This window comes from Chiloscyllium plagiosum, unplaced genomic scaffold, assembly GCF_037043375.1.
Source record: "Chiloscyllium plagiosum isolate Xiang-an unplaced genomic scaffold, Cpla_swu_hap1 HiC_scaffold_52, whole genome shotgun sequence".
Classification (NCBI taxonomy): Eukaryota; Metazoa; Chordata; class Chondrichthyes; order Orectolobiformes; family Hemiscylliidae; genus Chiloscyllium; species Chiloscyllium plagiosum.
This window is the reverse complement of record NW_028270190.1, coordinates 2461084-2476890: the sequence shown is the minus strand read 5'-3', so window position 1 is coordinate 2476890 and position 15807 is coordinate 2461084. Positions and strand designations below refer to the sequence as shown.

Sequence of the window (15807 nt, the reverse complement as noted above, 5' to 3'; positions counted from 1 at the left end):
CACAGCAGTGTCCTGCCGTGGAACAAACACGGGCTGAGACCTGTGGTGGAACAAACACGTGCTGAGATCTGTGGAGGAACAAAGAGGGGCTGAGTCCTGTGGTGGAACAAACACGGGCTGAGTCCTGTGGTGGAACAAACACGGGCTGAGACCTGTGGTGGAACAAACACGGGCTGAGACCTGTGGTAAAACTAACATGGGCTGAGACCTGTGGTGGAACAAAGGGGCTGAGTCCTGTGGTGGAACAAACACGGGTTGAGACCTGTGGTGGAACAAACACGGGCTGAGACCTGTGGTGGAACTAACACGGGCTGAGTCCTGTGGTGGAACAAACACGGGCTGAGACCTGTGATGGAACAAACACGGGCTGAGACCTGTGGTGGAACAAAGGGGCTGAGTCCTGTGGTGGAACAAAGGGGCTGAGACCTGTGGTGGAACAAACACGGACTGAGTCCTGTGGTGGAACAAACACGGGCTGAGTCCTGTGGTGGAACAAACACGGGCTGAGTCCTGTGGTGGAACAAACACGGGCTGAGACCTGTGGTGGAACAAACACGGGCTGAGTCCTGCGGTGGAACAAACACCGGCTGAGTCCTGTGGTGGAACAAACACGGGCTGAGTCCTGTGGTGGAACAAACACGGGCTGAGACCTGTGGTGGAACAAACACGGGCTGAGTCTTGTGGTGGAACAAACACGGGCTGAGTCCTGTGGTGGAACAAACACGGGCTGAGTCCTGTGGTGGAACAAACACGGGCTGAGACCTGTGGTGGAACAAACACGGGCTGAGTCCTGCGGTGGAACAAACACCGGCTGAGTCCTGTGGTGGAACAAACACGGGCTGAGTCCTGTGGTGGAACAAACACGGGCTGAGACCTGTGGTGGAACAAACACGGGCTGAGTCTTGTGGTGGAACAAACACGGGCTGAGACCTGTGGTGGAACAAACACCGGCTGAGTCCTGTGGTGGAACAAACACGGGCTGAGTCCTGTGGTGGAACAAACACGGGCTGAGTCCTGCGGTGGAACAAACACCGGCTGAGTCCTGTGGTGGAACAAACACGGGCTGAGTCCTGTGGTGGAACAAACACGGGCTGAGTCCTGTGGTGGAACAAACACCGGCTGAGTCCTGTGGTGGAACAAAGGGGCTGAGACCTGTGGTGGAACAAACACGGACTGAGACCTGTGGTGGAACAAACACCGGCTGAGTCCTGTGGTGGAACAAACACGGGCTGAGTCCTGTGGTGGAACAAACACGGACTGAGACCTGTGGTGGAACAAACACCGGCTGAGTCCTGTGGTGGAACAAACACGGACTGAGACCTGTGGTGGAACAAACACCGGCTGAGTCCTGTGGTGGAACAAACACGGACTGAGACCTGTGGTGGAACAAACACCGGCTGAGACCTGTGGTGGAACAAACACGGGCTGAGACCTGTGGTGGAACAAACACCGGCTGAGTCCTGTGGTGGAACAAACACGGGCCGAGTCCTGCACTGGCAGTGTAGCGACTGGGCGATTCTCAGAGCAGCGACGGTGTGAGTCCAGGAATGATGGTGGCAGATGGAGGCAGTGTGGCCTCCTGCTTGGTTTGGAACTTATATACTTAACGTCATTTGTTATAATTCAGGAATTTTTCACTCTTCCATACCAATTTATGCGGGTTTTTGTACGCTATATTAACACTGAACGATTTCTGGCTTGGCACTTGTGCCTAAGATGACGCCAATAAAGCAGCCACTGTACGCCTGTACTTCTGTAATTGATGACATAGGACAAGAAATGATATTCTATTATTAAATCCCAAGATTTAAAAAAAAACAAGTGTATGGTTAAGATAAAAATTCTGAGGGAAAGAGGTGGATGTATTCAGGAAGAAGGGAATGAACTGTGCGTGAAGATAGATGACATTGTCAGAGACTTACATTAATACTTCAAATATGTTCTTACTCGACAGAAGGAAGAATGAAGCTCACATTTAAACAAGGTGAACTGTGAAGTTCTGAAACGGTATGATGTATAAAGCCAAAGATGTTGGATGTTTTGGTGGAATTTAACGTGGGCACGGCTTAATGCTGAATGAGGTATATATCAGGCTGGTAGGGGAGATTACGGATGAAATTATAGGGAACTTGTCCTGAATGTTTGAGACAATGCTGGCTACAGGTTATGTACCAGAGTTCTGGGGTACAGCTAACATGATTCACATTATAGGAATGGTGTGGAGATTGGCCAGAGAACTACAGGTCAGTGAGTCAATCATCCGTAATAGGGAAACACTTCAGAATAACATCGAAGGAGGAAGTTAATCTCTGTTGCGGTGGAATGATCAACGTGATGCCACTGTTTAAGAAAGGTGCTAAGGACAAGCCAGGGAAATAAAGACAAGTGAGCCTGACGTCAGTGGTTGGCAAGTTGTTGGAGGGAGCTGAAACTTTATTGCTGGAACAGCACAGCAGGTCAGGCAGCATCCAGGGAACAGGAGATTCGACGTTTCGGGCACATGCCCTTCCTCAGGAAGTTTCAGCTTTGATCTCCAGCGTCTGCAGACCTCACTTTCTCCTCGAAGTTGTTGGAGGGAGTCCTGAGGGACAGGATGTGCATGTATTTGGAAAGGCAAAGACTGATTAGGGATAGTCAACATAGCTTTGTGCATGGGAAATCATGTCTCACAATATTCATTCAGTTTTTTGAATAAGTAGCAAAGAGGATTGATGAGGGCAGAGTGGTGCACCGTGGTCTGCATGGACTTCAGTAAGGCGTTCGACAAAGTTCCCCACGGGAGACTGGTTAGCAAGGCTCGATCTCATGGAATACAGTGAGAAGTAACTGGGTAAATTACACTGGAAGCAAAGACTTTATGGTGGGACAGCTGACGAACGGGAGAGGGCTTTCAAAGCAATTTTTCAAAGTGTTCAGCAAAAATACAGGCCAGTGAAAACGAAGAACGGTAGCAAAAGGGGCAATTTGCCATAGATGCCTCAGGAAATAATGGAGGCTGTCAAATTGAAAGAAAAGGTATATAAAGTGGCAAAGACCAGCGGGAAGCTAGAAGATTGGAAAAACTTCAAAGGTCAACCGAAAGCCACAAAAAGCTATAAAGAAAAGTAAAGTAGATTGTGAGAGTAAACTAGCTCAGAATATAAAAAGACAGATAGCAAAGGTTTCTATTATATAAAATGAAAGCAGTGACTAAGGTCAGTATTTGTCTTTTCGAGGATGAGGATTGGGATTTAACAATGGGATATGAGGAAATGTCTGAAACATTGAACTTTTTTTTCAGTCTTCACAGTGGAGTAGAAGAATAACATAGCAGCAATTGACAAGGAGACTGAGGTAAGTGAGAACTTAGAAACGATCATTCGTATGAAGGAGGTAGTGTTGGACAAGCTAATGGAGCTAAAGGTGGACAAGTATCCTGGTCCTCATGGAATGCATCTCAGAATACTAAAAGTGATAGAGGGAGAAATAGCAAATAAATTTGAGGTTAGTTTCCAAAATTCGATGGACTTTAGGGCAGTTCTGGCAGATTGGAAAACAGCAAATGGGTCACCACTGTTTACAAACGGGAGTGGACAAAAAGTGGGGAATTATAGGCAGGTTAACTTTTGTTGTGGGGAAAATACTTAAATCTATTATCAAGGAGGAACTAGCAAAACACTTGGATAGAAATTGTCCCATTGGATAAGATGCAGCATGGGTTCATGAAAAGGCAAGACATCCTTAACTAATTTACTGGAATTCTAAGAAGACATTACAAGCACCGTGGAGAGCAGGAACCCAGTGGATATGGTTCATAAAGATTTCCAAAAGGTATTTGACAAGATGCCACAGAAAAGTCTGCTAAATAAGATAAAGATATGTGGCATTACAGGCATTATTAGCATGATCTATTAGCATGAATAGAGGATTGGTTATCTAATAGCAAGCGAAGAATGGGGATAAAGGAGCGTTTTTTTTAGGTTGGTGACCAAGACTAGTGGTGTGCCTCAAGAATCAGTGTTGTGACTGCAATTATTAACAATTTACACGAATGATTTGGAGTTGGGGACCATGCATGGTGTGGGAAAGTTTGCAGATGACATTAAGATGCATGGTAGAGAAAAGTGTGCAGAGGACTGTGAAAGTTTGCAGAGGAACATAGATAGTCTAAGTGAGTGGGCAGAGGTCTGGCAAATGGAGTACAATGCTAAAAAATAAGAAGTTATCCATGTTGATAGGAGTAACAGTAAAAATGACTGCTATTTGAATGATTAAAATATTGCAACATGCTGCAGTGTATAGGGACCTGGGTGTCCTTCTGCATGATTCACAGAAGGTTGGTTTGCAGGTACAATAAGTAATTAAGAATTTTGCCCTTCATTGCTAAAGGGATTAAGTTTAAAAGCAGGGAGGTAGTGTTGCAGCTGTATAGGGTTCCGGTGAGGCTCCACCTGGAGTACTGTGTGCAGTTTTGGCCTCCATACTTGAGAAAGGATGTACTGGCACTAGAGGAGGTTTATTGAGTTGATTCTGGAGTTGATGGGTTTGGATTATGATGAGAAACTTAGTTGACTGTGATTATATTCATTGAAATTTAGAAGATTGAGGTTGAATTTTATAGAAACTTATCACATTATGTAGGGAAGAGATAAAAGTAGAGAGGATATTTGTACTGGCAGGTGAAATCGAACAAGAGGCAAAATTAGCAGATTTACGACTGAATTGAGAAGGAACTTTTTTCACTCAGATAGTTGTGAATCTGTGGAAGTCCCTGCCTAATAAAATAGCTGAGGTTTCCTCATTGAATATTTTTAGACTAAGAAAAATAACATTTTAACAGCGAAGGAATTAAGGCTTTTGGTGAGAGGGCAGGTTAGTGGGACTGAGGCCATGAAAAGATCAGCCATAACCTTACTGAATGACAGAGCAAGCTCAAAGGGCCAGTTGGCCTACTCCTGATTCTTATGGTCTTATTGTGTTTTATACTGGATCTGAATATGGGAATGGAGCACATTCAAGGGAGGACCTCTGAGTGAAAACTCTTTGCGGAAGGAGCAGTTACAGTGTTGGACAAGCTAATGGAGCTAAGTTCCTAGAGGCATGGCATTCATCCACAAACTCCGTCAACAAACACATCGACTTGGACCCAATATACCAACTACTACAGCGGACGGCTGAAACTGACAACCGGAAGCGGCAGGGACAGACCACTATAAACACCGGAGGAAACATCAAAGAAGCGCTTCGCAGGAGGCTCCCAAGCACTGATGATGTCGCCTAGCCAGGGGACGAAACATTTGCAACAAAAACTTCCAGCTCGGCGAACAGAATTAGGAACATAGTGTCTGAGAATGTAGGGGGGGTAGGTTCCATGAGACAATATCATATTCGATCTGGAAATGAGTATTTTGGGTCATAATCAAGTGCGTTTAACTTTTATAAGGAGAATTACAATGAAATGAGTTTCAGATCAGTGAAGGTTAACCGGCCAGATTGATTTACAGGGAAGACAGCAGCTGAGGGTCAATACTGAAGGAGTATTGCACTGTTGGAGGGTCAGTACTGAGGGAGTGTCACACTGTTTGAGGGTCAGTACCTGGGGAGTGCTGCACTGTCAGAAGGTCAGTATTGAAGATGTGCTGCTCTTTCGGAAGGATCCCTACTGAGGGAGTGCCGCACTATCAGAGGTTAGTACTGAGGTAATGTCATACTGTTTCCATTTTTGTCCAATTCCACTCCACAAGCTCCTGATTGAATTTGCTCTCACTGCTCTTTCAGGCAGTATGTTTCAGACCCTAACTCTTCCATCAAACCTGCTTCTCCTACCCTCTCAGGCAGCATGTTCAGACCTTAAATCCTCTATCAACCCTGCCTCCCCACACTCTCAGGCATTGTGTTCAAGACACCAACCCCATGCTCGACAACACTTAAAAAGCATTTGGACAAATACATGGGTCGGAAAAGTTTACACATGGGTCGGAAAAGTTTACAAAGATATCGGCTAAGTCCAGGGAAATATGGATGGCCATTTTGGTTGGCACAGACCAGTTTGGGCCAACGTCCCTGTCTCCATGCTGTAGGACTCTGTGAACCTACCCCCCCTACATTCTCAGACACTATGTTCCTAATTCTGTTCGCCGAGCTGGAAGTTTTTGTTGCAAATGTTTCGTCCCCTGGCTAGGCGACATCATCAGTGCTTGGGAGCCTCCTGCGAAGCGCTTCTTTGATGTTTCCTCCGGTGTTTATAGTGGTCTGTCCCTGCCGCTTCCGGTTGTCAGTTTCAGCCATCCGCTGTAGTGGTTGGTATATTGGGTCCAAGTCGATGTGTTTGTTGACGGAGTTTGTGGATGAATGCCATGCCTCTAGGAATTCCCTGGCTGTTCTCTGTCTGGCTTGCCCTATGATAGTAGTGTTGTCCCAGTCGAATTCATGTTGCTTGTTGTCTGCGTGTGTGGCTACTAAGGATAGCTGGTCGTGTCGTTTCGTGGCTAGTTGATGTTCATGTATGCGGATTGTTAGCTGTCTTCCTGTTTGTCCTATATAGTGTTTAGTGCAGTCCTTGCATGGTATTTTGTACCCTACATTCGTCTTGCTCATGTTGGGTATCGGGTCCTTCGTTCTGGTGAGTTGTTGTCTGAGCGTGGCTGTTGGTTTGTGTGCCGTTATGAGTCCTAGGGGTCGCAGTAGTTGCAGGTCCCAGGATTCAGATGTTTCAGTAAGAACAGAGAAGATGGTAAAAGATGGGGAGGTGTGGCATTGTTGATCAGGGACAATATTACAGTTGGAGAAAGGATGTTTGGGAACTCGTTAACTGAGGTAGTATGGGCTGAGGTTAGAAACAGGAAAGGAGAAGTCACCATTCTATAGACCTCCGAATAGTCCCAGAGATGTACAGGAAAGGATAGCAAAGATGATTCTCGATAGGAGTGAGAGAGGCAGGGTCGTTGTCATGGGAGACTTCAACTATCCAAATATTGACTGGGATCACTACAGTACGAGTGATCAGTTTTTGTCTAGTGTGTGCAGGAGGGCTACCTGACACAGTGTGTGGACAGGCCTACAAGGGGCGAAGCCACTTTAGATTTAGTCCTGGGTAACGAGCCTGGCTTGGTGTTAGATTTGGAAGTAGGTGAGCACTTTGGAGACAGCAATCACAATTCTGTCAGGTTTACTTTAGTGATGGAAAGGGTTAGGTGTACTCCACCGAGCAAGAGTTACAGATGGGGGAACGGAAATTACGATGCAATTAGGAAAGATTTAGGAAGCGTAGAGTGGGGAAGGAAACTGCAGGGGATGAGCACATTAAAAATGTGGAGCTTATTCAAGGAAAAGCTCCTGTGTGTCCTAGATAAGTATGTACCTGTCAGGCAGGGAGGAAGATATAGAACGCATGAGCCGTGGTTTACTAAGGAAGTGGAATCCCTGGTCAAGAAGAAGAAGGAGGCTTATGTTTGGACAAAATGTGAAAACTCAGTTAGGGCGCTTGAGGGTTACAAGTCAGGAAAGACCTAAAAAGAGAGCTCAGAAGAGCCAGGAGGGGACATGAGAAGTTGTTGGCGGATAGGTTCAGGGTTAACCCTAAGGCTTTCCATAGGTATGTCAGGAACAAAAGAATGATGAGAGTTAAAATAGGGCCAATCAAGGATAATAGTGGGAAATTGTGTGTGGAGTCAGAGGAGATAGGGGAAGCACTAAATAAATATTTTTCGACAGTGTTCACTATAGAAAATGAAAATATTGGAGAGGAAGATACAGAGATACTTGCATCTAGACGAGAAGAGATTGAGGTTCACAAGGAAGAGGTATTAGAAATACTGCAGAGTGTGAAAATAGACAAGCCCCCTGGGCTGGATGGGATCTATCCTAGGATCCTCTGGGAAGCAATCTCTGTTTGTCATTTTTATAAATGACCTGGATGAGGGCTTAGAAGGGTGGGGAAGTAACTTTTCGGTGACACTAAGGTCGGTGGAGTTATGGATGTAGTAGGTTGCAGAGAGACATAGATAGGATGCAGAGCTGGGCTGAGAGGTGGCAAATGGAGTTTAGTGTGGACAAGTGTGAGGTACACTTTGGACGGAGTAATTGGAATGCAAAGTACTGTGCTAATGGTAGGATTCTTGGGAGTGCAGATGAGCAGAGAGATCTCGGTGTCCATGTACACAGATCCTTGAAAGTTGCCACCCAGATTGACAGGGTTGTTAAGAAAGCATACAGTGTTTTGGCCTTCAATAGAGGGATTGAGTTCCGGAACCAGGAGGTTATGCTGCACCTGTACAAAGCTCTGGTACGGCCACACTTGGAGTATTGTGTACAGTTCTGGTCACCGCATTATAAGAAGGATGTGGAAACTTTGGAAAGGGTGCAGAGGAGATTTACTAGGATGTTGCCTGGTATGGAAGGAATGTCTTACGAGGAAAGGCTGAGGGACTTGAAGCTGTTCTCATTAGAGAGAAGAAGGTTGAGAGGTGACTTAATAGAGACATACAAGATAATCAGAGGGTTAGATAGGGTGGACAGGGAGAGCCTTTTTCCAAGTATGGGGACGGCAAGCACAAGGGGACATAACTTTAAAGTGAGGGGAGATAAGTATAAGACAGATGTCAGAGGTAGTTTCTTTACTCAGAAAGTAGTAAGGGTATGGAATGCTTTGCCTGCAACGGTAGTAGATTCACCAAGTTTAAGTGCATTTAAGTCATTATTGGACAGGAAAATGGACATACATGGAATAGTGTAGGTGGGATGGGCTTCAGATTAGTATGACGAAGGGCCTGTACTGCACTGTAATGTTCTAATTCACCCTGCTTTCGCTGCACTCTCAGGTAGCACATTCCAAACCCCAACCTCTCGATTTACCCTATCTGCCCCACACAAAATCAAGCTACTTTACTGAGACTTGGTGGGTGGCATTAGATTGTCTTCATATGGTTTTAACCTCTTTAATTCGCTTTCATTCTGTTGCACAATGCTCTGACAGTCAGGCACGTTTTACTGACCACTCAAGTTTGGAAGAGGCTGAAAGGTGAGAACAAGGAGAGAATCGCAGGGACCCAGAGATAGAAAGCGGAAGGATGTCTGTGATTTTGCTCTTCAACATATCTGAGAGCTCTATCTTCCTGTGTTTAATCAACGTTTTATATTTCTTACGATTTGTCATTCATGGATTTAATCTTGATGATTACCTGCCTATTCCATATGACTTCAGTGCAGTTGGTTTCTTGCTGCAAAACCTAAGTTGTTGCACAAACACATAATTGTTGAGGTCTGCAGCAAATATCAGGAATACAGTAAAATAACTGAATCCATGAATTCCTTGCATTATGAACAAATAAAACACCTCAGTCTAGCCCACAGGAGGGTGCCATTGTTCCCAGACGATGAAATTATTATTTTTTTAAATTCATTTGTGGGATATCAGTATCACTGGCTGGGCCCAGCATTTATTACCCATCACTAGCTGCTTTTTGAGAACGTAGCAGTGAGCTGCCTTCTTGAACTGCTGTAGCCCATGTACTGTACATAGACCCACAATATTGTTAGGGAGGGAATTCCAGGATTTTGATGCAGCAACACAAAAGACGACATGATATATTTCCAAGTCAAAAGGGTGAGAGGGTTGGAAGGAAACTTGCTCCCACGTATCTGCTGCATCTGTCCTTCTAGAGGGAAATGGTTGTGGGTTTGGAAGGTGCTGACTGAAGAACCTGGGTGAATCTCTGCAGTGCATCATGTAGATGGTACACTACTGCTATTGATAGTCGGTGTTGGAAGGAATGAATGTTTGTTGATGTGGTGTCAATTGAACAGGCTGGTGTCAAGCTTCGAGTGTTTGTTGTAGCTGCACTAATCCAGGCAAGTGTGGAATATTTCATCACATCCTGACACAGAGTCCTTATATCAGTGCAAGGAGAGAGTTTAGCTTGGGAACCTGTTGATTCCTCCTCATGGACAATTCCTTTGGATTGTGCTTAAGAAATGGAATTTCCTGCTAGATAATTCCTCTCAGCTTGGAACCCTCCGTAAGTCTCCTTTAAAATTAAATTCTTCGGAGTGTTCTGACGAAATTAAATAGAATAGTTAATCAGAAAATGTTTCACTATTACATACATGGTCTCACTTCTCAGTAACATATCATCAGACCCAATGCTTATGTCACAGTCATATCAACTGTTTCAACTTAAGAAATTGTGGCAGCCGATTACATGGAATTATCGTCACCCACTTACCAAATAAATAAGTGTCTGGGCTCCCTATTTTTCAGCATCAAAATTCCCAATTCCAATGGGCTGCTACTCCAATGTAGTCTTATCAGAAATTTTGTCTCATATGGTGAAGAGTGAAAATAGTGCAACAAAACTCCCTTGTGTTGAAAGTGATATGCTCTCTGCTGGCTGCCCCACACCACTGCACATGAGTGTTGCAGGGTGAAAACCCTCAAGGATTCAGTCAGAGATGGAGAGAGGGAGAGCAGCAGGTCACAGCACATCCAAACAATCAGCACAAACAATAAAGAAACACACTCAGAGACAAACACGGAGACATAGACACAAGGCTGGTATACAGAGGGTTGCAATTGGGCTTGAGGTCCCTTGTTGTGGACATGCATATATGGAGAAATGTTGTGCTCCCTCTGCAATGTGGAAATGATTTGTCTTTGCACAATATTCCTGACATTATACACATTAAATAGAGTGCACCAGACCTGAAATGTTAACTCTTGAGTTTTCTTCACAAATGCGGCCAGACCTGCTGAGCTTTTCCAGCACCTTCTCTTTTTGCTTCTGATTTATAACATCGGCAATACTTTCAGTTTTTATTTTTCAATGGATGAGAACACAGACTTTGATATTTCCTCCCAAACAAAAATCTGCTGTTTGTGCAGTGATGTGGAGTGTCCAACAGAGGGTGGCATTTCTTCACTTTAAACTCAAGGTTGATAGACAGAGAAAAAGTGAGAACAAACATGATTCAGTCCCAAAACAACAGAGACAGAATTGCACAGAGATACTGATATGGAGATACACACAGATAAAGAAGAGAGAGGGAGAAAGGAAGAGTGTGAGAAAAAGACAGACAGGGAGAAAATGACACAGAGAGAAAGAGAGAGAGGATGGAGAAAGAGGGTCAGAGAGAGAAGGACAGACAAAGAGTAGGAGAGAGAGAAAGACAGATAGAGAGAGAGGGAGAGAGGACAGAGACAAAGAGGGAGAGAACGATGGACAGGGCGGGAGAGAGGACAAGAGACTGGAAGAAAGAGGGACAGAAATTGAGAGAAACAGCGTAAGGGAAAACTCCAACAGACACAAATAGGAGTTAAGACATGGTCAGATTGAAGGGATAATACTCACTATTCCATTGTTCCCAGCTCTCTCGATAGTTTCTCACACGCATTCTCTCCTAAGGTTTGCTTCTGCCAGGAAATGTATCAGCATGTCTCCATATTTGTCAAAAAGTCATATTTGTACAGCACAGGAACAGACCCTTTGATCTAACTTGCCCATGGCGACCAGATATCCTAAATTAATCTTGTCCTATTGGCCAGCACTTGGCCTATGTCCCTCCGAATCTTTCCTGTTCATATTTCCATCCAGATGCCTTTTAAATGTCATTTGTACCAGCCTCCATCACTTCCTCTGGTAGCTCGTTCCATACACACACCATCCTCTGCATGACAAAGCTGCCCCTTCGGTTCCTTATAAATCTTTCTCATTTCAACTTGAACCTGTGTCCTCGAGTTTGAACTACCCTGCCTTGGGGAAAAGACGTTTGTTATTCATCCTGTCCTTAGAAAATCACTCATGATTTTCTAAACCATTATAAGGTCACCCGACAGCCTCCGATGCTCCAGCGAAAATTGCCCCAGCCTAATCAGCCTCCTGCCTACACCGCAAACATTCCAACCCTCGCAATATCCCTGTAAATCGTTTAAGAACCCTTTCATGTTTCACAACATCCGTTCCAAGAGCAGAGAGAATTGCATGCAACGGTCAAATCAATTTCATATACAGCCACAAAATAACCTCCCAACTCCTTGTATCGCTAAAAATATCTGGCCCCAAATTTTCACTCCCCTCCCAAAATCTATGCCCTTTTCTCAAAATATTTTGCACTCGCAAATATTTGCCTCACTATGTATGCCTCCCCCACCCCGTGAATGGTTTACTGCCACAAATATTGTGCTGAGCCTAATTCCCTGGGGCCAGAGGCAAATGAGTCTGTGTGCACTGACTGGTTTAATGCATAGCAAGATCCCAGTGCCAGAATTACAGAAGCTTCACCTCACCTCACCCCTTTTGGGCTCCTTATTAAATGATCCTGGTCCTGTCCATTTCCCCAGGATTTGCCACAGAATGGTCCCATTGAGTATTCTTCCTGTGGAGACCACTCCTCAGCCCTGTCTCACACTCTCCGTCCTGTGCTCTCTTCTTCCAATTGTCTCTCTCCCTCTTACAATAGCCCCTCCTTCTCACCTCCGCCCCACTCTCCCCCAAATGCCACCATTGAGTATCACTCCACTCAGTTTCTTCAGCCCAATCCCTGCTGACCACTGTCCCCCTCAGGAACTCAGGGGCATGGTAACTGCCCCCTCTCACCTTCCCCTCGAAGACTCACCACCCCTCAGCTGGAGGATGTGGTGCAGAGACTAACTGGCCATTTGACTGACCAAATTAATTCAAATCAAGATCCCCGTCTGCAGCCATCCTGGGCACACTCTCAAAGAGAAGTTACTTTGTACCCCTTCTTCTTCACCACCCCAGTTGGATAACAATGTGTGTAAAACCTGGGTGAGATTGAAGGGAAAGGTGGATCCCATTGAATCAAGGTAAATGGATGGCTGGAAAATGGGAAGCCAAAAATGAGATAACAAGGTTCCAGATAAAGTATATTCCTGTTAGAGTGAAAGGAAAAGCTGGTAGACGTAGGGAATGCTGGACGAGGGAAATTGATGTTCTGGTTAAGAAAAAGAAGGAAACGTAGGTCAGGGATAGACAGGAGAAATCAGGTGAATCCTTAGAAAAGTAGAAAGGCAGTAGGAGTATACTTAAGAAGGAAATCAGGAGGACAAAAAGGGGACATGAGATAGCTTTGGCAAATAGTGTCAAGGATAAAGGGTTCTTATAAACACATTAAGGGCAAAAGAGTAAATGGGGAGATAATATGGCCCCTAGGTCAGGTGAATTGGCCATGCTAAATTACCCTGAAGAAGGGCTAATGCCCGAAACGTCGATTCTCCTGTTCCCTAGATGCTGCCTGATCTGCTGCGCTTCTCCAGCAACACATTTCCATCCATGCTAAATTACCCATAGTGTTTGATGCATTAGTTAGAGGGAAATGGGTTTGGGTGGGTTACTCTTCGGGGTTGGCGATGACTTGTTGGGCCGAGGGGTCTATTCCCACACTGAAGAGAATGGAATCTAATCTAAAATGCAAGGAGAAAACGATGGAAGGATAGAGAAAGGGAGGGAGTGAGAGAAAGGTAGACGGAAATCGCAAGATAGAGAGTGAAATCCTTAGGGATGAAACAGAATGTCAGCAGGTATGGGAAGAAAGTGGGGATAGAGGGATGGAAAACCCAGGAAAAGAAAGAAAGTAGGGAAGATGGAGAGAAATCCCAGGGACAGGCATAGGATAGAGACAGACAGACATTTGCAAAAACAGAGAGGTAGAGCTGAGAGAGTGCTTGTACCACTGCAATGCAGATAAAATGGTCGACAGACAAGAACAGCAAGATTCTACAGAGGTGAGAGAAAGATGCAGAGAGAGATGAACAAAGATATTGGTTTTGGAAAAATTGAACGATTAAGCATTCCTGAAAAAAATGGTGGGGTGACAAACAAGCAGAGAAATGTAAGAAGGGAATTCGCAGGGGAATGTGAACAGGATGGAGACGTGAAGGATGAGGAGAGGGAGATTGAAGGAAAGATGTGGGAGAGACAGCGGGGAACGTGGAAGTAAAGACAGAGGGAGTCAGTGAAATCCGTGGGGTTAGCCCCTTTGCTATCTTTTTGCCCCTTTAACTCACCCTTTCCCAGAGCTTGTCCCTTGTGGTATAAATCCCAGAGACAGCCTGAAACCCACAATTGATTTCGCCTTGTGTTAATGAAGGGCAAGGAGAAAGCTCTTATCTGACAATTGCTCATGGCAGAATAATTTAATTCTCGCTATCGCTGTATTTGTCAGAGTTTCAGATCCTAATTCAAATATTGAATCAGTCATGATCCTATTCAATGGCAGAGCAGGCTCGAGACGCTGAATGGCCTCTTCTATTCCTATTTTGGATGGTCGTATGTTCTCAGTGTAATCTTCCAGCTCTTGGCCGAAACACTGGAGTCTATGACTAGACAGGACTGATCTGAAGAGTGCTCCACTCTTCTGAGAGTTTCAGAGTGAATCAGAGACTATTTCCTTCACTGGCTTCCCGTGGCCTCCCTTCTGGCTCGAGTAGGCCAAATGGCCTTGCTCATGGTTCCTATTGAAGTGAAGACTGGCTATAATTGTGTTGTGCATGGTGTGCCCCCTGAAGTGAGGTTGGTGAGCTCAGTTGAATGGAGAGTTAGTTTGCAATGGAGAGTGATGCCAACAGTGTGGGTTACCACTGTGGGAGATTAGAAATGTAGTTTCTGCAGGTGGGGGAGGGGGTTTTGTGGGGGGAGGGGAATGTTGGGTATGTGCGGAGATCCCACACCATGGGGAATCCGGAATTCCTCTCACGGTAATACCACTTACCAAAGAAGAAGTGTACAATGTACAACAATTTGACTCGGGCTCAAATGATACAACTTGGAGATTTGAATGGGGTAATTATAACTTTGCGGGATGGTTCCCTCGACCAACCCCAAAACTCTGGGTGCTATCGATGGCCTTAGAGTTTCCCCATTTAAAGGAGCAGTAAATACCACTTGTTTCTGTAATCAGAATGATACCGCACCCTTCCGATTAGGAAAATCATCTTGTATCTACACCAGCCAGGCCACTGCCACGACCATTCCCCGAATGGTAAATGGAACATATTGGGTATGCGGCCTGAAGGCCGATCCATTTATTCCCGGGGAAAAATACATTCGCGTGACCGAATGTATACGAATGCATGCATGTCATGATGTTGATCAAACACTGCCTCAAAGCCAGAAAGGCTGGAGTGGCTGCTGCTACCTCGCCTATATAATTCCCCAATTGTGGCTATAAAAGAGAACCCCAAAAGTACCTCGGAATAAACAGGGAGGAAGGCGAGCAACCCGGAAAGTAACCAAAGGAGATCGCCTCCTCTGGACTTTGATACTTGTGCATGGGACCGCTCGAGCAGGAGTAGAAACACAAAAGTTGGCGGCTTCCCTGGAAGAGTTGGCCAACAATACTGCCGATGCAATGGCCGAAACCCAATCCCAAGTAGCAGCCATAACGACCGAAATGATTGCCACTAGGCTAACGACCCTTCAGAACAGGATGGCTCTGGATTATGTTCTAGCAGAGAAGGATGGTACCTGTGCACTAATTGGAGAGGAATGTTGTATGTACATACCGGAGGTCTCCTCTAACCTCACTGATATCTCCAAGCATGTGCGAGACAAAATCGCCAAGATAAGGGAGGCCGGTAATCTGTACCTGAACGGAAAAAGGATGGGAATGGAGGATTGACTGGTTGGGGAAGGTGGTTAGTCAATCTGGCTACCTATGGATTATAGATATTAGTGGGTCTGGTGGTAGGGTTTAATGTCCTAAAATGGGTAATGAGCTAACTGATGACATCCCTTGGGGAAGGAACCCAAATAAATCATCAGATGCTTTTACAATCAGCAGGTGATATGCAACAAAGAGAAAGTCAAAGAATGC

The 15807-nt window shown here is 45.2% G+C and overlaps 1 long non-coding RNA gene and 1 pseudogene across 2 annotated transcripts in view; one reads left to right on the top strand and one right to left on the bottom strand.

The window, feature by feature from the left end:
* The window catches only part of LOC148134737 (uncharacterized), a 191205-nt pseudogene that overhangs the window by 57828 nt on the left and 117570 nt on the right, over positions 1-15807 (top strand). The window lies entirely within an intron of this gene.
* Positions 1-15807, bottom strand: part of LOC148134739 (uncharacterized) — a 36020-nt gene that overhangs the window by 19031 nt on the left and 1182 nt on the right. The window lies entirely within an intron of this gene.